Here is a 23168-nt window from a genome sequence, read left to right as displayed (position 1 = left end):
CTCTGGTGTCTGTCTACAGTGCCACAGGTTTTCTGGTGCTGCAACAACCCTCCTAGCTCTCCTTTGTTCTCAGACATTCCTAGGTATCTAAAGTACGCTGCTTCCTAGTTAGCACTTCAAGTCAGGAAAGACAGAAACCAGACTCTTTAAAGTTCCCTCAAAAGCTGAACCATTGGACATATATTTCACTCTTCTCTCTCTTTCTCCCAGGGAAAAGCTCCTAGTTAAGAGTTTTCTCCTAATTGGGCCAGCATGTGCTGGCTTGGGAAAGGAGCAACAATTCGTGAAATGAAATGGCTTTTCTTACACATTTTAATGCAACTCCTCTTGGCAGTATGGCTGTTCCTGACTTTGTCTGAAGTACTGTGACTTCTTGACAAGTTTCTGAAGTTCTCATAAAGGCTTTTTAGACTTCATATTGTTTAGTAGTAAGGGTCTCTGTGGGAAAACAAAGTCTAAAACTTTTTATTCCACCATTTTGCTGAAGTCCGTCTTCTATTCATTTATTTATATCTGTGTTATTATCAAAACCTCAAACCCAAATTTCTTTCACACCTCTTTTTAATATTACTTTTTTCTGTAATTCCTGATCTCTTCCAAAAATGAAACGTTTAAATTTACTGTTTGATTTATATAATTTTCTCTGAGTTTGTTGCTAACTTTAATTCTCTTCCTTCAATGAAACCAAGTGTTCCAAAAGAATAAATCTGATCAGTGTAAACCAGGAAATATCAAAACTTTAGGTTAAATTTTTGCAGATTTATTATTTTTATTATTTTCTTTTTATTTTTTTGAGATGGAGTTTCGCTTTTATTGCCCAGGCTGGAGTGCTATGGCGCCATCTCGGCTCACTGCAACCTCAGCCTCCTGGGTTTAAACGATTCTCCCGCCTCAGTCTCCGGAGTAGCTGTGATTACAGGCATGCGCCACCACGCCCGGCTAATTTTTTTGTATTTTTTTTAGTAGAGACGGGGTTTCTCCATGTTGGTCGCGCTGGTCTTGAACTCCCGACCTCAGATGATCAGCCCTCCTCAGCCTTCCAAAGTGCTGGGATTAGAGGCGTGAGCCACCGCACCCAGTCTGCAGATTTTTTTTTTTTTTTTTTTAACGAACTTATAGCTGTCTTTCAACATCTCTGAAGTTTCATTGTTTTCATTAAGAAGAAATATACACATTCCAGATGTAGCATGCATATTTTAAATTATGTGCTAATAGTTTTGATAAAATGATCATAATATAGCTGTTTGTTGATGTTCATTTCAAATGACATCTTCTAATGAAATGGCTATTTAAGGGGAAAATATAAGAAAAGCCACATGTTCTTTAAGTGTTTCCTAATCATTCAATCATGATGAGTTTGATTGAAGATAAAAATAAGAGCAATTATCCTCAGCGAAGTGAGTAATTTAGAATTTAATGCTCCAATACTCCCAGTTTTTGAAAAATTAACCACGAAAAACTTAAACTTGGCACTGGTTTCTTACCTCTCAACTCACAAGATGTAAAGTAACATTTTGATGAAGATCATTTTATAGCATACCTAGTGGTTAATTAATTAGCTTTCCATGTTGGCTGTAGCAATTGCTTTATTCAGCTCATATAAATAATAACACTCTTTCTATATTCTCAGGCTTGGGCTAGATCTATAAACTGGTGCATGAGCCAAAACAAATATAATTAATATAGAGATGATAAATCATTCAAGTAAAAAAATTATAAAATGGACAAACAGAATCTTCATAAAAATTAACCAACATTTATGCCTTTATTGAACTACAGTAGAATATTGCATAGATAATATTCTTATAAGACTGTAGGCACTTTATAAATGTTTTACAGTTATAGATTGATTAATCAAACAAAACAATTCCATAAAATAGATTCTGTAATTATCACTATTTCTCAAAGACTAAAACTGAGGTATAGAGAAGTTAAATAACTTGTCTAAAGTTAAAAAAAGTCATATCCTTAGAAATTAAAAATATAGAATTTGATTCCAAACACCAAAGTTAACCATGATCTTCTGTACACTGAGTACAGATTATATGCACTCCACCCCCACCTCCATGCACACCCTTACATACACAGAGGCACATACAATTATTTCTCATTATTCATGGGGGTATGCTCCAGGGTCTCCCATGAATACAAAAATAATAAATTTAAATTGACATAAAATTACATAACAATTGCATATAATTTACGCAGATTCTTCTGTATGCTTTAAATAATCTCGAGATTATTTACAATACCTAATACAATATAAATGCGATATCTGTAGGTATTATATTGTTAGGAAATGATGACAAGAAAAAAGTTTGTAGATGTGCAGTACAGATGCAATTTTTTTCTAATATTTCTGATCTATGGTTGGTTTAATCTATAGATGTGGAAGCCATGGATAGAGAGAGCTGATTGTTTAGTTATTCCTACTAATATATTTCTGGAATTATGTACATGTATTTTTATCTTCTCAATAATACTATATGTATTATATACATTTCCATTTTATAATCCTAGTGCTTTCTGATTCCAAAGCAGGGCTTTATCTTTGATGCCTTCTCTGAACTAAATTTTGTTCCTTCCAAAATTCATGTATTGGACCCCTAGTCCTTGGTGAGACTGTATTTGGAGAGAAGGCCTATAAGAAGGTGATAGAGATTAAATAAGGTCATAAGCATGGGCCTCTAATTCAATAGGACTTGTGGCCTTATGGGAAGAGGAAGATACAACAAAGCTTTCTCTCTACTAAGTGAGGACATGTGAGAAGGCAACCTTCTGCAAGTTAGAATGAGCACCTTCACCAGAAACCAAATTAGCCAGCACCTAATCTTGGACTTCTGCACCTGCAGAACTGTGGGAAATAAATTTCTGTTGTTTAAACCAATCAGTCTGTGGTATTTGTTACAGCAGCCCAAGTAGACTAATGTAGTGCCATTACTTCATTCTCGACTAAACACTAAGACTCTGTCTGTCTGTTTCTTAATAAAAACTATACAGGACTCTACCTAGTGGATTTCAAAAACTCTAATGCCAAAGTGTGATGGTTTATAGTAATTCTAATCCACTCTGTATCAGTTTGCTGTGGCTGCTGTAACAAATTACCATAAACTTTATGTTTTAAAACAACAGAAATGTATCCTCCCACAATACTGAAGCACAGAGGGCCAAACTGAAGGTGGTGGCAGGCCACATTCACTACCGAGGCTCTAGGGAAATATCCTTTTCTTGCCTTTTTCATCTTCTGGTGGCTGTCAATATTCTTTGCCTTGTGTCTCCCATCTAATCTTCAGGGCCAGAATCTTCAACTGTCTGGTGTGTGTGTGCGTTTTTTTTTTTTTTTTTTTTTTTTTTTTTTTTTTTTTTTTTTTTTTCACATCACCTATCCCTCTGTGTGTAGTAAAATCTCTCTGTCTCCTTCTTAGAAGGATGCAAGTAATTTCTTTTAAGGCCCAGCCAGATAATACAGAAGAATCTCCTCATCTCAAGATCCTTCATTTAATCACATCTGCCAAGGTTTGGCTTTGTCGTTATTATTGACATATAAGGAAACATTCACAAGTTCCAAGGATTAGAAATATGATATCCTTTGGAGGGAGACGCATATATTTCAGTCCACCACATACTATAATTCAAAATTATTAATATTTTATCCATTTTTACCACATTCTTTGGACTCCAGAAAAGGAGAAATTCTCCTTCCTTGCCAGACTAATTGCAACACCTGTAGTGGGGATCCCATTTCTTGTGCTTTTATTTCATAACCTTTTCCTATCAATTATGCCCTTACTCTTTATTTTGCATTAGTCTCTCCTTTTATATGGACTCCTTTCCTACAGACTAAAAGAATGTATAAATATACCTTCGCTACTTTTGTTTTAATGCTATCAAAAACAAAAGCAAAAACCTTTCAGTCTTCATTCAAATTTTCTTTCCATAAATATTCTGCTCCATTTCTCTTTTCTTTCATTCCCAAATTTCTTGATTACATCAACATTTATAATTCTTCAGTAAGATATCTCTGATGCCTCCCAGTTGCTCTTAGAATGAAAGTTCAGGCTGTTTATCATGACATTAAAGATTGGTTCAATTGTAATTTCTATGTGTGATTCTGGTTTCTTCTCATGATGTGCTACTGTGACCTAATTCTCCCCAAAATGCATGTGATGGATCAAATAGGAGCAGTGATTCCTTTATAATATCCTTCCATTTAATATAAGGAGGCTGGATGATTACTTTGCCAATATGATGAAGTCACCTTCTACCAGTGTCCAGGATAAGGCCTTAACAGAACAGACTGGCAGCATCCAAATCTGTCTCTGCTAACTCTCACCAGGAGCCCTTATCTACCATGTGAGGAGGCTGGGTATCCTGACTATGCTTGGATGCCATGCAGTGTTGCTACAGTTAATAGTCCAAGCTTAGTCCATCCTTCCCATCGTCTTTGACAAGGTTTTAGATATAAAAGTGAAAGTGGTACCACACATAACCTTTTAACTAGTCAAAAGTAAACAGGTTTTAAGAGATTACTTTGTTAATCTCTTTTAAAATCAAGCACTTATAAGAATCTTAAAGACATTATTTTACAGAAGACTCACACAGTTTTTTGTTTTGTTTTGTTTTGTTTTACAATAGAGAGAAGAGCTATCCAATCAAATAACCGAATAATATTAATGAAACCTGTAAAATTTTTATGGTAACTATGTCACTCACAAACAACAACTTAGAATAAAAGGACCACAGACAGCACGAAATAAAAAAGACCTTATAGCCACCTAGTCTTCTAAACAACCATAGGAGGGCCGTGTAGTTACAAACATGGGCCAAAACAATGATTCAAAGGACAAAACCCATGAACTAGAGCTAAAAGTCACAGCGTACATTTCCAGGAAGCAGGACTCAGCTTTAATCATGAAATTGGTGACATCTTCCAGACTGGGTTTCAAAGTTTCTATGAAACAGCGACTATTATGTGCCTATGCATTTCTTTTATGAATGGGAATGGCTATTGTGGTTACACTGCCTCTGTCTTATTGTTCTATATTGTTTTTTTGTTATGTTTTTTTTTTTTTCCCCTGGAGCAGGAATCAGCAGGCAACTTATCAATTTAGTTCACACATTTATAGGATGAGAGAGAGAGACCATGCTCAAAAAATGATATCTAAGGAGCATCATGACACCTACATCTAATTTGAATTATAAGATTCAGGAATCTGAGTTAATGCTGTATTGGCAGAAATCTTTAAAGATCTGAGAATAGAATTAATATATTTATCAAGGGAAGAAATGATAAAGGGGTAAATTCAGCAAGGTAATATAACAATTATAAATATATATACACTCAACACTGGAGCACCCAGATATATAAAGCAAATATTATTAGAGAAAAAGAGAAAGATACACCCCAAATGCAATAATAGCTGAAGATTTTCACACTGTACTTTCATCATTGGACAAATCTTCCAGACAGAAAGTCAACAAAGAAACATCAGACTTAATCTTTCTTCTTATAGCCTTTGTCTTGAAATCTATTTTGTCTGAAATAAGTACAGCTACTCCTGCTGTTTTTTCATTTCCATTGGCTTGGAATATTTTTTTTCACCACTTTATTTTCAGAATAGCCAAAACTATCCTAAGCAAAAAGAACAAAATTAGAGGAATCACATTACTAGACTTTAAATTATACTACAGAGCTATAGTAACCAAAATGGTATAGTACTGACATACAAACAGACACATAGATCGGGGAAACAGAATAGCAAACCCAGAGATAAACCAATACCTCTACAGTGAACTCATTTTCAACAAAGTTGCCAAGACCATACATTGAGAAAAGGGCAGTCTCTTCAATAAATGGTGCTGGGAAAACTGGATATCCATATGCAGAAGAATGAAACTAAACCTGTATCTCTGACCATATACAAAAATTAAATATCAAAATGAATTAAAGGCTTAAACTTATGACTTCAAACTATGAAACTACAAAAGGAAACTTTGGGAAAACTTCAGGACATTGGAATGGGCAAAGATATATTGAATAACACCCCATAGCACAAACAACCAAAGCAAAAATGGACAAATGGAATCACATCAAGTTAAAAAGCTTCTACACAGCAAAGGATACAATCAACAAAGTGAAGAGACAACCCACAGCATGGGAGAAAATATTTACAAACTATCCATCTGACAAGGGATTAATAACCAAAATATATAAGGAGCTCAAACAGCTCTATAGGAAAAATTTAATAACCCAATTTAAAACTGGACAAAAGATCTGAATAGACGTTTCTCCAAAGAAGACATACAAATGACAAATAGGAATATGAAAAAGTGCCCAACATCAATGATAGTCAGATAAATGCACATCAAAACTATAGTAAGTAGTCATCTCACTCCAGTTAAAATGGCTGATAACCAAAAGTCAGGCAATAACAAATGCTGGTGAGAATGTGAAGAAAAGGGAACCTTTGTATACTATTGGTGGGAATGTTAATTAGTACAACAACTATGGAGGATGGTTTGGAGGCTCCTCGAAAAACTGAAAATAGAGCTACCATACAATCCAGAAATCCCGCTCCTAAGTATATACTCAAAAGAATGAAATTCACTATGTTGAAAAGATATCTGTACTCTCATGTTTGTTGCAACACTATTCACAATAGATAATATTTGGAAGTGATCTAAGTCTCCATCAGAAGATGAATAGATAAATAAAGTGTGGTATATATACACAATGGAGTACTATTAAGCCATAAAGAAGAATAAGACCCTGTCATTTTCAACAATATGGATGAAACTGGAGGTCATTATGTTAAGTGAAATAAGCCAGGCACAGAAAGACAAACTTTGCATCTTCTCGCTTATTTGTGGGAGCTAAAAATTAAAACAATTGAACTCATGGAGACAGAGAATAGAAGGATGGTTACCAGAGGCTGGGAACGGTAGTGGGGGGGTGGGGGTAGAGGGTGGAGATGACTAATGGGGGGGTAGAGGGTGGAGATGACTAATGGTTACACAAAATAGTTAAAAAGAATGAATAAGTATTTGATAGCACAAGTGTGACCATATTAAAAATAATATAATTATATATTTTAAAATAAATGTGTATAATTGGATTGTTGGCAACACAAAGTATAAATGCTTGAGGTAGTGGATACCTCATTTTCCCTGATGTGATTATTACACATGTATGCCTGTATCAAAATGTCTCATGTAACCCATAAATACATACACCTACTATGTATCCACAACTTAAAAATTTTTTAAATATATTAATTAGCTACATTCTTTATTTAAATTCCTTAAAATATATTAAAAAGTTAAATTAAAAAAGTAAAATTCTATGCCAGGTGTTGGGGCTCATGCCTGTAGTCCTAGCACTTTGGGAGGCAGAGGTAGGTGGATGACTTGAGTCCAGGAGTTTGAGACCAGCCTGGGCAACATGAAGAAACCCTGTCTCTACAAAAAAAATACAAAAATTAGCCAGACATGGTGGTGCGTGTCTGTAGTCCCAGCTACTCAGGAGACTGAGGAGATGGAAGGAGCCCTTAAGCCTGGGAAGCAGAGGTTGCAGTGAGCCAAGGTCTTACCACCACACGCCAGTCTGGGTGACAGAGCGGGACCTTATTTCAAAAAATGAATGAATGAATGAACGAATAAATAAATAAATAAATACATAAATACAAACAAAATTTTAGATACTAGGTTGTATAACTTATTTCCCCACATAAAATAATACTTTGATGCTTCTCTATATACAGAAAGATTGAAAACAAATATGTCTTTTATTGCTGTGGGTAGATACAAGTCAAATAGATAAAAGTATCAGTTGAGAAACTTACCTTAAAATAAATTCACTTAAATTATCCAAAAATATTTCACCAATGTCCCAAAACATTTAAAATCATACCAAACAATTTATAAATTATTTTAATATAGATTTTTAAAGCCATACTACTATCAGTTTTGAGATTAAAAACCATTAAGATATTAACACTAATTCTTAGCAGAGAATTATTTCTATCTTGTCATTACTTCTGGCTGAATACATTTCACTTCTTTAGAGCTAATTACATCTCCTATTTCATATGCTTTGAGGTTGTCAGCACAATTTTATGTGGAAGACAGAGAAAGGAAATTTCAAGCATGAGGAAATATATTTATATTTAACATTAGAGTAATATTTGTCAGTTCAGTCTGTAGTTCCATTTATGTACCAACAGTTTTCATGAAAGAAACAAACTAATTTGAAATATTATTTCTCTTTTAAAGCCATTTGTAAGTAGCATATATATGGGAAAATCACAGTGCTGTTAGGATAACTTCAAAGGAGAGACCAAATTTGCTTAATCTCTTTATTACCTTAAGGTGCTCTCTTAGTTAGCTTGGGTTACTACAAAAATCCCATAAACAGTGGCTTAAACAGCAAATATTTATTTCTCATAATTGTAGAGGCTGAGAAGTCCCTGATAAAGGTATCAGCGGATTTGGTTCTTAATGGTGGCCCTCTTCTTGGTATGCGGTTTCATTAGTTTTATTCTTCTGTTTATGGATATCCGGTTTCCCAGCACTATCCTCAATGTATGTTCTTGGTGACTTCCTCAAAATGGCTTGGCTTAAATGTGTAGATTTATTTCTGAGTTTCTTGTTCTATTCCATTGGTCTATTTGTCTGTTTTTATGTCAGTATCATGTTATTTTCGTTACTATAGCTGTGCAGTCTAGTTTGAAGTACGGTGGTGTGATGCTGTCAGTTTTTTTTGTTTGTTTGTTTGTGTTTTGATTTTCTCAAGATTGACTTGACTGCCCTAGGTCTTTTGTCATTACATATGAATTCTATGATTTCTTTTTCTGTTTCTGTGAAGAAGTTCACTGACATTTTGATAGGGATTGCATTGGATCTGTACATCACTTTGGATAATATAAACATTTCAACACCATTAACATTTTTAGTCTATAAACATTAGATGTCCTTTAATTTTGTGTGCCTTCTTCAATTTCTGTCATCAGTGTTTTATAGTTTTCATTGTAGAGGTCTTTCACTTCTTTGCTTAAATTTGTTCCTAGGGATTTTTTTTTTTTTTTTTTTTTTGTTAGCTGTTGTAAATGAAATTGCTTTCTTGAGTTCTTTTACAGATTGTTTACTATTGTCATATAGAATTGATACCGATTTTTGTATGTTGATTTTGTATCCTGCAATGTTCTTGAATTTATTGATCAGTTCTAAAAGTTTCTTGGGGGGAGATTTTCTAAATATAAGACCATGTCATTTGCAAACAAGTACAATTTGACTTCTTTCTTTTCAATTTGTATGTCTTTTATTTCTGTCTTATTTCTGTCTCTTGCCTAATTGCTTTCTTTAGGTTTTCTAGTACTATAAATGAAAGTAAAAAGAGGTGAAAATGAGCATCCTTGTCTTATTTCAGATCTTAGGGAAAAGACTTTCAATTTTCCCTCATCAGTATGATATTAGCTGTGGGTTTGTCATATGTGGTGTTTGTTGATTGAGGTATGCTCTTTTTAAACCCAGTTTGTTGAGAGTTTTCATCAAAAAGGGATGTTAAGGCCGGGCGCGGTGGCTCAAGCCTGTAATCCCAGCACTTTGGGAGGCCGTGACGGGAGGATCACGATGTCAGGAGATCGAGACCATCCTGCCTAACAGGTGAAACCCCGTCTCTACTAAAAAATACAAAAAACTAGCCGGGTGAGGTGGCGGGCGCCTGTAGTCCCAGCTACTCGGGAGGCTGAGGCAGGAGAATGGCGTAAACCCGGGAGGCGGAGCTTGCAGTGAGCTGAGATCCGGTCACTGCACTCCAGCCTGGGCGACGAGCGAGACTCTGTCTCAACAACAACAACAACAACAACAACAACAACAACAACAACAACAAAAGGATGTTAAATTGTATTGAGTGCTTTTTCTGCATCTACTGAAATGGTCATAGGGTTTTCATCCTTGAATCTGCCAATATAACACCATGATTTTTGATTTGCATATGTTGAGACAGCCTTGACTCACTGGGCTGAAATTCATTTGATCATGTAAAATGATCTTTTTAATGTGTTACTGGGTTTGGTTTGCATTTATTCTGCTGAAGATTTTTGCATCTGTAGGATTCTTTACGACTTTATAAGAAGAGCAGATAATATAAGTGACAAAATGTACTTTCTGGAATAATAATTTAATTTTCCATAAATATATAAATACAATTACTATATCTCAACTCTAAAAGAATTGATACATTCCTAAGACATCTATGGGTAAAATTATTTTCTCTGTCCACATTTGTTCCTAATTCTCTCATTTTCTTGGTCATATTCTGTTAAAACTTTTAATTACAATAGCCTTGGTTCATATAGGTCAGAAAAAGTTATTTTTCATGTTACAACGTCAATACAAATTGCATTACATTGCAACTTTGCACTAAAAATGCCAAGCATGCTTTTATTATTATCTAGAAATACTATTCCTAATAATTCTTGTTGCTACCACCTCTTTGTCTTTCTCTGTATATTTCTGAGTCTATGAGAGTACAGAAATAGGTTTACTGTAAGGATTATTCTGATTGGAAGAGCGGTTTCCAAACTGTACCAGACTATAAAAGGAGACTTGTTGCTCCTTGAGTAATAGTCTCAAATCTCCTTTCTTCTGATCAAGATAATGAAGCCTATGGACAATGACTTGAATGAAATCTTAGAGGAAACTGGATAATACACATAATAAATTCAAAGATGAAATTATATATCATGTAGTGGGTGCCAAGACATAGAAAAGTAAAGGGTATTTTTATGACATTCTGTATTTTTTAAAATGTTGCTTGAATAGGAAGATGACATTTTTATATGTAGATCGTTTCTAACATCTTCTTTGGTTTTAAAAAAAGGATAATATGCATGTAGTCTCTGCTTTGAAAATATCTCAACTTTTACATATTCTTCCTAAAAATGTGTAGAACTGTGGCTCCAAGCCCAGTGTCTCAAGCAAAACAAACAAACAAAAAGAAATAAAACCTAATTTAATTATTAATAGTTATTAAATATTGATGCCATTTCAGGGTATCAGTTTGATAAATTATCTAGGATGTCTTTTCCTGAAACAAAATTCAAGATGCACAAAACAGAGTCATTGCATACAGAGAATGTTCATTTGTTTCCTAAGAAAATTGTTAGGGGTTAGGATTTAAATCATAAGTGTATAAATCTTTACCTACTTGGATGTTTCAGTTAAAAAGATTGTCAGATTTTATCAAATTTTAAAATGCAAGTGTCCTTAATTATATACTGAGAGATAATATAGTTGGAAATAGCTTATTTTCCACAGTATAATCTTGAATCAGCAAGGCCTTGATTACTTACTCAGTAGGATGCCTTTGAATTGGTTAAATCAAATAACTGTCATGTTGGACAATGCTTGGAGTACTAATGAAGTAGATGGAAGTGGGAAAAATGCCAAAATAGACTTTTGAAAAGGGAAAAAGATGACCATGAAATTGTGTATCATTCAGTTTAGGTGTAAACATCCATCTGTCCCTATTATGTTATAACAGTTTATTATTCAAATGCATGCTGTGAAAGAAGAATACCAAACTGATAAGTAGTTAGTTTAATTTTTAACTAACATCGAAGATTAAAAGATAAACATTTTAGTCTTGTACAAGTCATCTGTATTTGATTAAACTAAAAAATTAAAGTGAAGAAACTTACAAGAATAAGCTCTTGTTAAACTTTCTCACTTGTAATAAAGAATCACCAGTGTGCCAAACAAATGTTTATTTTACATTTAATTACTTGCTACCAGTAATAAATAACAATTAAAATTTCAAAATATTTTGGACATTATAAAATGTTTACATGCATATAATATTGAAAGACATGAATATTTATATTATTCAAAAGGATGATAACTTCTTGATGTCAAGAGAAGCCATTTCTAAATTGCTAGTGAATTTAGCAATTTAGTTTCTTAAAATTAAATTAATGGCTTTGATTCATCAGTCTATTCTGGATAGCATTAATCATTTTATTTTTTACTTTTTAAATTTACATTGAAATTTAACAAAATTTTCTGCAAGATCTATGAGTTTCTGTTATTGTTAGACTTATGATTATATGTCCTTAATTAAAAAGACACTGACCTTTCTAATCCCCTGTAATTAAAAATATCTCAAGATTTCAGTAACTCTGTGTTCAAAATATTAAGCATCTCTGTTCTTTGTTTTTGCATGTAATCTAATCATTCTTGATGTTTTTGTCAATTCTTTTGTAATAGTTCTCAAAAATGTTTACTTTTTAACCATTGTCATAATCACTAGTTCACGGCCATGTCACCAGACACTTGTGCAATTGCTAAAATTCTAATAGGCTCTACTTTCCTGAAGTGCCCTCTTCTTCCAATACAAATTACATAATCCTAAGAGATTAAAACCTTAAAAATTCCTAACAACTCTCTGTTATCTAGAAGGTCAAGTCCATAGCTTTTAGTTTCATATTAAAACTATTCTTCAAACTAGTCTTAGTTTCAGCTACTAAATTTATTTTAAATTTCTTTTCTGAACAAATCATCTATTCTTAGACTTTATCTGACCTGCATATCCATCCTCTACAGTTGCATAATCTTAGTGTATTTATTCAATTTGGTATATGTATTCAATTATTATTTATAGCTATCCGTATTGGTATAAATGTATGCAATTCTAATTTATATTGACTTTTTAGATTGTAATACACTTTCAACCAATTATTGATCTTGGGATAGTATGGAACTAATGTGGACTCATGTATGTGTATATTATTGCCATAGAATTAGGGCACAGAAATATATATATGCAGGTATTCAACTTCAATACACAACTGGAATTTGGAGTCATGTGACATAAAGCATAAGAAATTTAGATACATGCATTAGTGAATTAAAAAAAGATGGGGAAATAAGAACAGAGAGATAAGAAGGCATCGGTTAATAAAAAAAGTTTCGTCTTATGATAAGAAATTTGATCCTTATTCTAAAGAACATGACGAACAACTTGCATTTAATAAGCTGAACAACATAATCTCAGTTTACATCAGTTATTACATACAAATAGAAGAAATGCCATCATTATCATGAGAAGATAATTGGACTAAATAAAAAGCAAAATCCAACTATGGTAAGTGCTTTTTATGTCATACATAAAAATACAGAGAAAGGCTTAAAATTAAACAATAGAAAAAGACATAGCATGAAAATATTAAAAGGAAAGCAATCTAGTTTAGATATATTAACATGAGATCAAATAGACTGTCAGCCTATTTTATACAATTTATTCTAGAAATAAAAAAATACTTCATATTTTAAAAAAGTCAACAGGGAGATACAAAAATTCTGAATTTCTATGCACCTAAATCCATGACTTCAAAACATATAAAACAAAGTCTGAAAGACCTAAAAGGAAAAAGAGACAATTTCACATTAGCCAATTTTGAGCTCCATCAGTGATCGATTAAAAAAAGCTGAAAAATGTATTAAGAACACAGTATATTTGAACAACATGATTGCAAATTTAAATTAATGGATATAGAAAGAACTCCAATTTCCCAAATTGTGAAAAGTACATTATTTTCAAGCACACAGAACATAAACAAATAATAACCATGTCTTACACCTGAAGTTTGTTTCAATAAACTTCAAAAAATTAAAATAATATAGAAGATTTAATCTGATCATAATATAATGAAACAAGATGAATATACAAATATAACTACAGAAAATCATATGTTCTTAAATGAGACAATATATTTCTAAATAACTCAGAGATCAGAGAAGAAATCACAATCAGTATTAGAAACTATTCACAAACAAATGATTATTAGTGCTTAAATGTTACATATCAACATTTTTTGACATACTTAAAGGCAATTATGGCCTTAGTCACGTATATTGGTAATGAAGAAACACTAAAATTCAATTAGAAATTTAGAACAAAGCAAATAAACAGCAATGACAATCCAAAATAAGAGTAAAAGAAAAAAGATAATGAAAACAAGAACAGAACATGGTGAAATAGAAAACAATCATGGGATAAAAGGATCAACACAGGCAAAAATGATTTGATGAAAGGATTTTAAAGACAATAAAATATTGGTAAAATTATTAGAAGAATAAAAGAAAAAGGTATAATTAAGCAATATCAGTAACAAATAGGAGAGAATACTAAAAATCAACCAGATAATAAAATAACAATATAATAGCAAATATTATATTATTATATTATTATATCATTATATCACGGATGTATATATTATATATAATAAATAATAATATGATAATAGTATGGTTAATCTTATGCAGGTTAATTTCCAAATTTAGATGAAACTGAATGATTCTGAAATCAAAATCCATACTGACAACCAATATTGACAAATTGAAAATGAAAATATGAACAGTTCCATTGACATAAAAGCATTATTAATATATTTTCACAAAGAAAACCCTATGCTTAGGTTATTTGACCAGCAATTGCACCTGAAATATTTAAAAAGAAATAATGGATTTTCCCACAGATTTCAACAGTAAACAAAAAAAGAGAGAATGCTCTCAAGTCACTTTTTAAAGTTAGCCCTTGACACCAAAACCTGAAAGATATTATAAAAAATAATGCTTACACATCAACCTGTTCATTAATTACATGCAAACATTTAAAAATATACAATGAATCAAATACAATACACATTAAAAAATGATACTGAGACAGGAGAATTCCCTGACCCCCTCGTGAGGGGAGAGGGTGGTTCGTTTTGATCAGTTCGAACCTCTTGTTGCAGCAGGCGCACCCCACGAGTGGGCGGGTGAAGGAGTCCAGCGAATGCCTTTAGGCTCCGGCAGGAATGAACCCTGTAGCAGCCAGTGGCAGTGTCTAGCGGTTGTCCGCAACCTCTGGAGCTCCAGAGGGCATGTGTTACAAACAATGCAGTTGCGTCCGCAGATAGCTTAACTGTTAACCAGCTCAGTGGAGAGTCAGGGTGACATACACCCTGACCTTTTAGTACCTGGGTTCTTGTCTGACATCCAGGAACAATCAGGTCACAGGGACCTGAAGGATGGTGAATGCGGAGATTTTATTGAGTGTGGAAGTGGTTCTCAGTGGGATGGGATGCTGGAAAGCTGATGGAGTGGGAAGATAATCTTACCCTGGAGTTTGGAAATGACCGAACTCCTCTCCCACGGTTCAGCTGCTTCTTCGACTTTCAGATCCTTTTCTTCTCTCCTTCTCTGCCACACCACTCTGCCGCGATTCTGCTCTTGGAGCCTGGGGTTTGGGTTTCTTATGCACACAGCATAGTGAGTAGGGCAGGCCAGAGTGGTCTTGGAAAAGGAAACATTTGGGCAGAAAAACGGGAATGCCTGTTCTCATTTAGAGCCATAGCTCCAAGCTTGAGGGTGGAACCCTCACCAGGGACCCCATCATCTTCTATCTTCTGTCCATACCAGTACTTTTGTTTGTTTGTTTTTACTATTTTGTGTTTGTTCTAGAATTACAAGTTTATTTTAATATTTAAAATGTCAATTGATGAAATGTACTCCATTAACATGACAAAAAATCACACAATAGAAGATACAGAAAAAGGACTTGATAAATTCAACAAATGCTCATGCTAAAGAAAAAAACATATTACAGACAAATATTACACAGGAGCTTCCTTATGATAAAGTGTGTCCATAGCATTCTATGAGCATAGTATTTAATGGTGAAAACTTTCCCTTTGAGAGTAGGAAAAAAAAAATGGATGTCTACTACTATACCTCCCTGCTTTTTACAGATGTAACAGATGTTATTGCCAGCACAGCATAGCAAGAAAAAGAAATACAAGTTATATAATTGAAATACCTAAGTAAATGTATCATTATTGGAAGATTTTACAAGCATGTACCTTAAAAATTCAAATTCAAAGGTTTACAAATACATTACTGGAATTAAGATATTGTTTGTAAAATGTGGTCAGAGTTCAATATAAAGTGTCTGCTTTATTTATAAATATAAAATTTGAATAATTAAATGGCTATCAATCTATATATATAGCAACAATAGTTCTAAAATATTTCAAATAAGTATAACTTGATATTATGAAATATGTGGAAGACCTTTATGACCTCTATGCAAAGGAATAAAAAGTTATTAGTAGAAATGTTTAAAGCCTAAGTGAGTGGATTTTAAACATCTTCATGTTTTAAAAGACTAAACAGTGCAAAGGCGATTCTGTCCCCAATGGTTATATAACCAATGCAATCCCAATCAAAACTTGGTAGTTGATCTAAAGTTAGTATATAGCAAAGCACTTAGGATAACCAAGAAAATATTGAAAAACCAAAACAAATTGGAAAGCCTTATTCTAATTAATTTTAAAACCTATTATGAAGTTGCATTAAGCATTAAGTCATTTACTATAATATAAGAAAGGATTCCCTATTTACTAAATGGTGCTGGGAAAACTGGCTAGCCGTATGTAGAAAGCTGAAACTGCATCCCTTCCTTACACCTTATACAAAAATTAATTCAAGATGGATTAAAGACTTAAATGTAAGACCTAAAACCATAAAAACCCTAGAAGAAAACCTAGGCAATACCATTCAGGACATAGGCATGGGCAAGGACTTTATGACTAAAACACCAAAAGAAATGACAACAAAAGCCAAAATAGACAAATGGGATCTAATTAAACTAAAGAGTTTCTGCACAGCAAAAACAACTACCACCAGAGTGAACAGACACCGTACAGAATGGGAGAAAATTTTTGCAATCTATCCATCTGACAAAAGGCTAATATCCAGAATTACCAAGAACTCAAACAAATTTACAAGAACAAAACATACAAGCCCATCAAAAAGTGGGCAAAGAATATGAACAGACACTTCTCAAAAGAAGACATTTATGCAGCCAATAGAAACATGAAAAAAAATGCTCATCATCACTGGTCATCAGAGAAATGCAAATCAAAACCACAATGAGATAGCATCTCACACCAGTTAGAATGGCGATCATTAAAAAGTCAGGAAACAACAGATGCTGGAGAGGATGTGGAGAAATAGGAATGCTTTTACACTGTTGGTGGGAGTGTAAATTAGTTCAACCATTGTGGAAGACAGAGTTGATGGGTGCAGCAAACCAACATGGCACAGGTATACCTATGTATCAAACCTGCACGTTTACACATGTACCCTAGAACTTAAAGTGTGTATATATATATATATATATATATGAATATGAATCCAACAATATAGATAGAAATAGACTGCCCAGGCACAGATGCAAAAATATAAAGACAGGATGCATAATGAATTTGGCAATGAACAGCAGTGGGGAAAAGATCATCTTTTCAATAAGTGATGCTGGGACAATTGGAAATTCATGCAGAAGAAACTTGACCATAAAAATCAATTTGGGGCAAATTATGGATCTAATTGTAATATAAATAATAATACAGTTTTTGGAATATGCTATACAAGAATGTCTTCATGCTATTAGAGTAGGGGAGAATGTTCAAAACAGTTTCTATGCAATTTTTGCAATTACTTTTAATGGCAAAAACTGCAATTACTTTTACACCAACCTAACATAAAGGAACTGACTGATAGATTGCACTCAAAATTTTACATTTCTGTTCGTTAAAAGAGTATAAAGAGAATAAAAAGACAAGCTAAGGTGAAGGATAAGGCATTTGTCACATATACGACAAACAAATAGCTTATAATTTATAAAGAACTCTTATGAATAAGAAAAAGATGATCTCATAGAAAGTGAACAAGATATTTGGATAGGCACTGGGTTTATGCAATTGGCGGCATGAAGGGAAATTTTGTGTTCTATCTGTGTTGGCATGAAGGGAAATTATGTGATCTGTCAGTGTTGACTTCTTGACCTGGGTAGTTGCAATTCTGCAGATGTTTACTTTTTGAAAAAATTCATCTGTACAAAATCTTCACAATTTCGATGTGCAAATTTTTCTGTACTTTATTTCTTATAATTATTAAATGCTTTAAAAGCAAGATTATTTCACTTATAGTAATAACAGAATTGTTGAGGAGATTCTTCAATGTGGAGATAAAAACCAGCAATTGAGGGTAAATTTCAGTAATTTCCAAGAAGAAGTGAGGGCCTGAACAAAGAGAGAGCCAGTAGAAACAGGAAGAAAGGAAACCATTTCAGAGATAGTATGTAGTTATAAACATGGCTTGACGATTAAAGTGAGGAGATAAAGGTAGAGGAAAGAATTTATTTGGAATGACTCACAGATCTTGAGTGTATTGCTGGAAAATTATTCATTTGATGGAAATATTAATGAATAGGTTATATTTATGTTCTGCTAAGAATACCGAGAGAGAACTGGAGAAGCAGATACAAATTCAGTAATTCTACATTTTATTTGCAAACTGTTGAAACTGAACTTAAGGCTTATGTCATTAGACTCGAATTCTTAACCCAGAAATACCAGATAGCCTGAACTGGAGTATACTAAAGGAATGGTACCATTATTGTAGAAAGACATTAACATTTCAGCTTGCAACGTGGGTCTTATCAATAATCAAGTTTCTTTACAGTGCAAATAAAATGAGATCACAAAAAAGAGTAAAAATGATTCTTCTTGGAAGCAGTTGAATTTAATTAGCTCTTTATAAGCAGTGTAATAATTGGTGGCATTCAAATTGCTGACAGCTTCACTTCTCACTTCTTTATTTACTCCCTTCTTTTTCCCCCTCACTTCTTTTAAAGGAAGATCAAAGCCTGTATAGCTGAGTGAATGCTAATTGTGCATACATTTATTTGAAAAGTTTTAAGGCCTTGAAAATCTGCACGTAAAATTTTTTATTCTCAAATGTCTGCCTGTAAGTGTATTTGACACTATTAGCAGGAATTATCTCTGCTTTTATTCCCCCTGTCCTTTTTAAAAGGAAACAAGTCTGATTGTGGAAATGTTGATTAAAATGAGAGTTACATAACCTTTTTGATCCTCCACAAAATAGGTACTTTGAACCACAGACTTGCCATAGAGTTAATGAGTCTCTTCCTCATGCATATGTACTTTACTCCACATTGTATGCTGCATAAGGAGGGGCCTGAGCCCACCACACAAGCTTGGGAAAACGATTAAACTCTCTTGTTGGTGAATATATAACTCTGACAGGTGGGAGGTGTTGCTGTTGTAGTTTGTAAAGAAAGAATGGAATATTTTCCACTGAAAAAAATTTTCCCAGATTCTTACATGAACGAAATGCCTTTACACTCTTCTCAAAATAATAAGAATTACCCATGGCAACTTTGCAAAAGTAGTTCAGAGTTTTATCAGAAAATAGAAACTGATAACTAATTGTGCTTAGAGGAATTAATTTTCTGAAGCATTGGCAGAAACTTACAATGTTTGCTTCTTGGACTTCACTCTCTGGACATACATTATAGTGGGATATTTAGTGTTGCTGAATGTTATGCTTAAGTCAAATTTCAAGGGTTAATATATACACTTCAACACTTTGCCTGAGAAAGAGAAAGTTTTAAGTTAATAGTTGTTCTTATTATTTTTGTTGAAGGAGAGAAAGAAAAAGAGGAAGGAAGGGAAAGTAGAAGAAATACAATATCTATAGCACTCAGTGATTCAGAAAAGCTGCATTAATTTTTTTTCTGGTAACATCTCACATTACTGTCTTAGAGTAAAGAATGGCTGCATGGAATTAAATGATAATTTACTAATTAGAAAACATGCAAACAAAAGTTAGTATAGCCAAACTAAACAAGAGAACTAGAAAAAAAAAATTAAAAAACTGCCTTAAAATATCTGGCTCTTGTTTTATCTATTGTAAGAAGATATACTGCACAGTTTATAAGTCTATACAACAGAATATTAAAAAACAAAGCATTTCAACTAAGTTTCCAAAACATTAAACTCCAGCTTCTCCTTAATTTTAAAATAAAGTTCAATAAAATACTTATGCAGTGTGTGCCAAGGGTGGGGGTTAACTCCTTTCTGGCCTTGACTCTTACCCCTTTCACCTGTTTAGGTGATAAAATTGAGGAGGTAGGAATGTTGGAATTTGGAGGAATTCTTTAGAGTGGGTTTACGGTGCATACTGGAAACTCATCCACCACAAATACACACAGAAAGCCAGTAGAGACCAGGAGATTTTCCTTTAAAAGACATATAGAATGTTTACTACTTTATAGTACGAAACACATTGACATAAAAGAAGAACATTACGAATTGAGACTGTTTGGGGGATTAACATCACCAAAGAGTATTTTATTACATGAGAGCATTCAGGAAAATTTCTTGATTGCATGCCCCAACGTAAGCAAGAACTATTCTAATAGACAATGGCCATGCTGGGGCAATCATTAAAGAAGAAAATATAATTTCTAATTATACCCAATGATTCCCACTTATGCAGTATACTGGTTATAATGTATTTCAAGGACCAAAATTTGCTTTCTGATTAAACTTGCAGAAGCATATGTTCAAATCTTCAGGCCTATATTCTGGCAAAACTAAATCTAACTCAGGAATTTAAACAGGAGTGCCTTGTCCTCAATTCTATTCTTGTTGAATAACTTTTATTATTTAATATATGAATAATCACTATGGGTCACTATGGTAACAAGTAAGTGTTTTGGCAGTGATTGGAGAGGCTCAGATGACTGAAAGGATGATAAGAATTATTCTTTTTTTAAAAAAATTCCAGGCCCCCTGCCAATATTTTTAAAAAACATCTCTCTCAAACCTTATGATTTTATTTAACTGCAAAACATTGAAAAGGAAGCACTCCCCTTGGTGGGGAAGGCCACTTTGTAATGCAGATGCTTCTGGAGTATTTTATAATATGTTGGCAATGAATTAATGTTAAGAGGTTATTATTCTTTTTAAAACTTAGATTGAGGACTGATTAATAAAAAGTGTAATAACCAATTCTTATTAAGCACTTACTATGTGCCAAACTCTGAGCTCAGCTCCTCACATGGATTATCTCATTTAGCCCTTACAACTACCACATACTGTAGGCACCCTTGAAATTCTCATCCTGCTTACTTAATAGGAATACTAGAATGCAAAAAGTTATGTAAATTTCTCAAAGTTACACACATTGAAATTTTATTTAATCTGACAGCAAATCCCATGTTCTTAATAATTTTGTTGTATTACGTCCTTCACTTTTCCACATTCCAAACATCAGCTGTTTGGAACACCCAGAAATGCTAATAAAATAAACACACACTTGTTGTATGAGTTTGAGTACACATTGTGTGTTTTTGTAGGGTGCGTGTGTGTGTGTTTCCATAAATCTTAAAGCATTCTACATATCTAATATAATCTTTCCATTACGACTCTATAGGATCACATTTCTTCTTTACGAGTTTACCTAATGAAAAAGTAGCCACTTCAAACACCTGTCTCTTAAACATGGACATTGTTCCTCTTACATAAAATGATAATTATTATAAAGATACCCCATTTAGTAAGATCACATCTCAGCTTGTGCTGTGTCAGAAGACACTGGGTGCCTTCTTAAACTTCTTTTTTTTTTTTTCTTGCTGTTGCTGCATTCCTACTTCTGGCCTCCAGAGTTCAGTCAAGAATGGCTGCAGAATAGGTGTGTTGTCTATATGTAGAAGCCCAAGGCTACACTAAATTTGCTGCATCTGCTATTTGCTTGGGTTCCATCTTTCCTTCGGAGTCCAAACTACAGCAAGTCTCATTTTACTGGCCTTGGCTTTATTATGCTTTGCAGATATCGCACTTTTTACAAATTGAAAGTTTGTGGCAACCCTATGTCTAGTAAGTCTGTCAGCACTATTTTTCCAAAAGCATGTGCTCATTTTGTGTCCCTGTGTCACACTTTGGTAATTCTCACTGATGGTTCAGCCCTGTGTCTCCAACTAAATCTCATGTCTAATTGTAATCTCCACATGTCAGGAGAGGGACCTAGTGAGAGGTGATTGGATCATGGGGGCAGATTTTCCCCAGGCTGTTCTTGTGATAGTGAGTTCTCAAGGGATCTGATGGTTTAAAAGTGTGGCACTTCCCGCCTCGCTTACTCTCTCTCTTGTTGCTGTGGTAAGAAGTACTTGCTTCCTCTTTGCCTTCTCCCATGATTGTAAGTTTCCTGAGGCCTCCCAGTCATGCTTCCTGTTAAGCCTGCAAAACTGTGAGTTAATTAAACCCCTTTTCTTCATAAATTACCCAGTCTCAGGTAGTTCTTCATAGCAGTTTGAAAAAGGACTAATACACTCATAATATCTCAAATATTATTATATCTGTCATAGTGATCTGTGATCAGTGGTCTTTGATGTTAATATAGTAACTCCTTTAATTAATGTGTTAATATGGTAACTGTCACCATGAACCACACCCAAATAAGATGGCAAACTTAACTGAGGAATGTTGTGTGTGTTCTGACTACCCTGGACTGACCATTCTGCATCTCTCTCTGTCTATTCTCTGGCCTCTCTATTCCCTAAGACATAACACTATTGAAATTAGGCCAATTAATAATTTCGCAATGACCTCTAAGTGTTCAAATGAAAGGAAGAGCCGAATATCTCTCTTTAAATAAAAAGCTAGAAAAGATTAAGTTTAGTGAGGAAGGCATGTCAAAAGCCATGATAGGATGAAAACTAGACCTCTTGTGCCAAACAGTTAGCCAAGTTCTGAATATAAAGGTAGCATTCCCAAAGAAAAGTAAAAGTGCTACTCCAGTGAATATGCAAGTGATAAGAAAGCAACACAGCCTTATTGCAGACTGAGAAAGTTTTAGTGATTTGGATAAAAGACCAAATTGGGCATAACATTCTCTTAAACCAAAGCCTAACTCAGAGCAAAAAGTTTGAAGCTAGTAGAGCCTGGTTGATGAGGTTTAAGAAAAAGCCATCTTAATGACATAAAAGTGCAAGGTGAAGAAGAAAGTGCTGTTATAGAAGCTGTAGCATCTATAAGTTATTTAGAACATCTAGATAAGGTAATTGTTAAATGTGGCTACATTAAACAGCAGATTTTTAACACAGAAAAAACAGACTTGGAAGAGGAAGCCATCTAGGACTTCCATAGCTAGAAAGGAGAAATCAATGCCTGAGTTCAGTGCCTTAAAGGACAGGCTGACTCTCTTGTTAGGGACTAATGCAGCTGGTGACATGAAGTTGAAACCAACGTTCATGTATC

This window comes from Rhinopithecus roxellana, chromosome 2 (assembly GCF_007565055.1).
Source record: "Rhinopithecus roxellana isolate Shanxi Qingling chromosome 2, ASM756505v1, whole genome shotgun sequence".
NCBI lineage: Eukaryota > Metazoa > Chordata > Mammalia > Primates > Cercopithecidae > Rhinopithecus > Rhinopithecus roxellana.
This window is presented reverse-complemented; position numbering follows the sequence as displayed.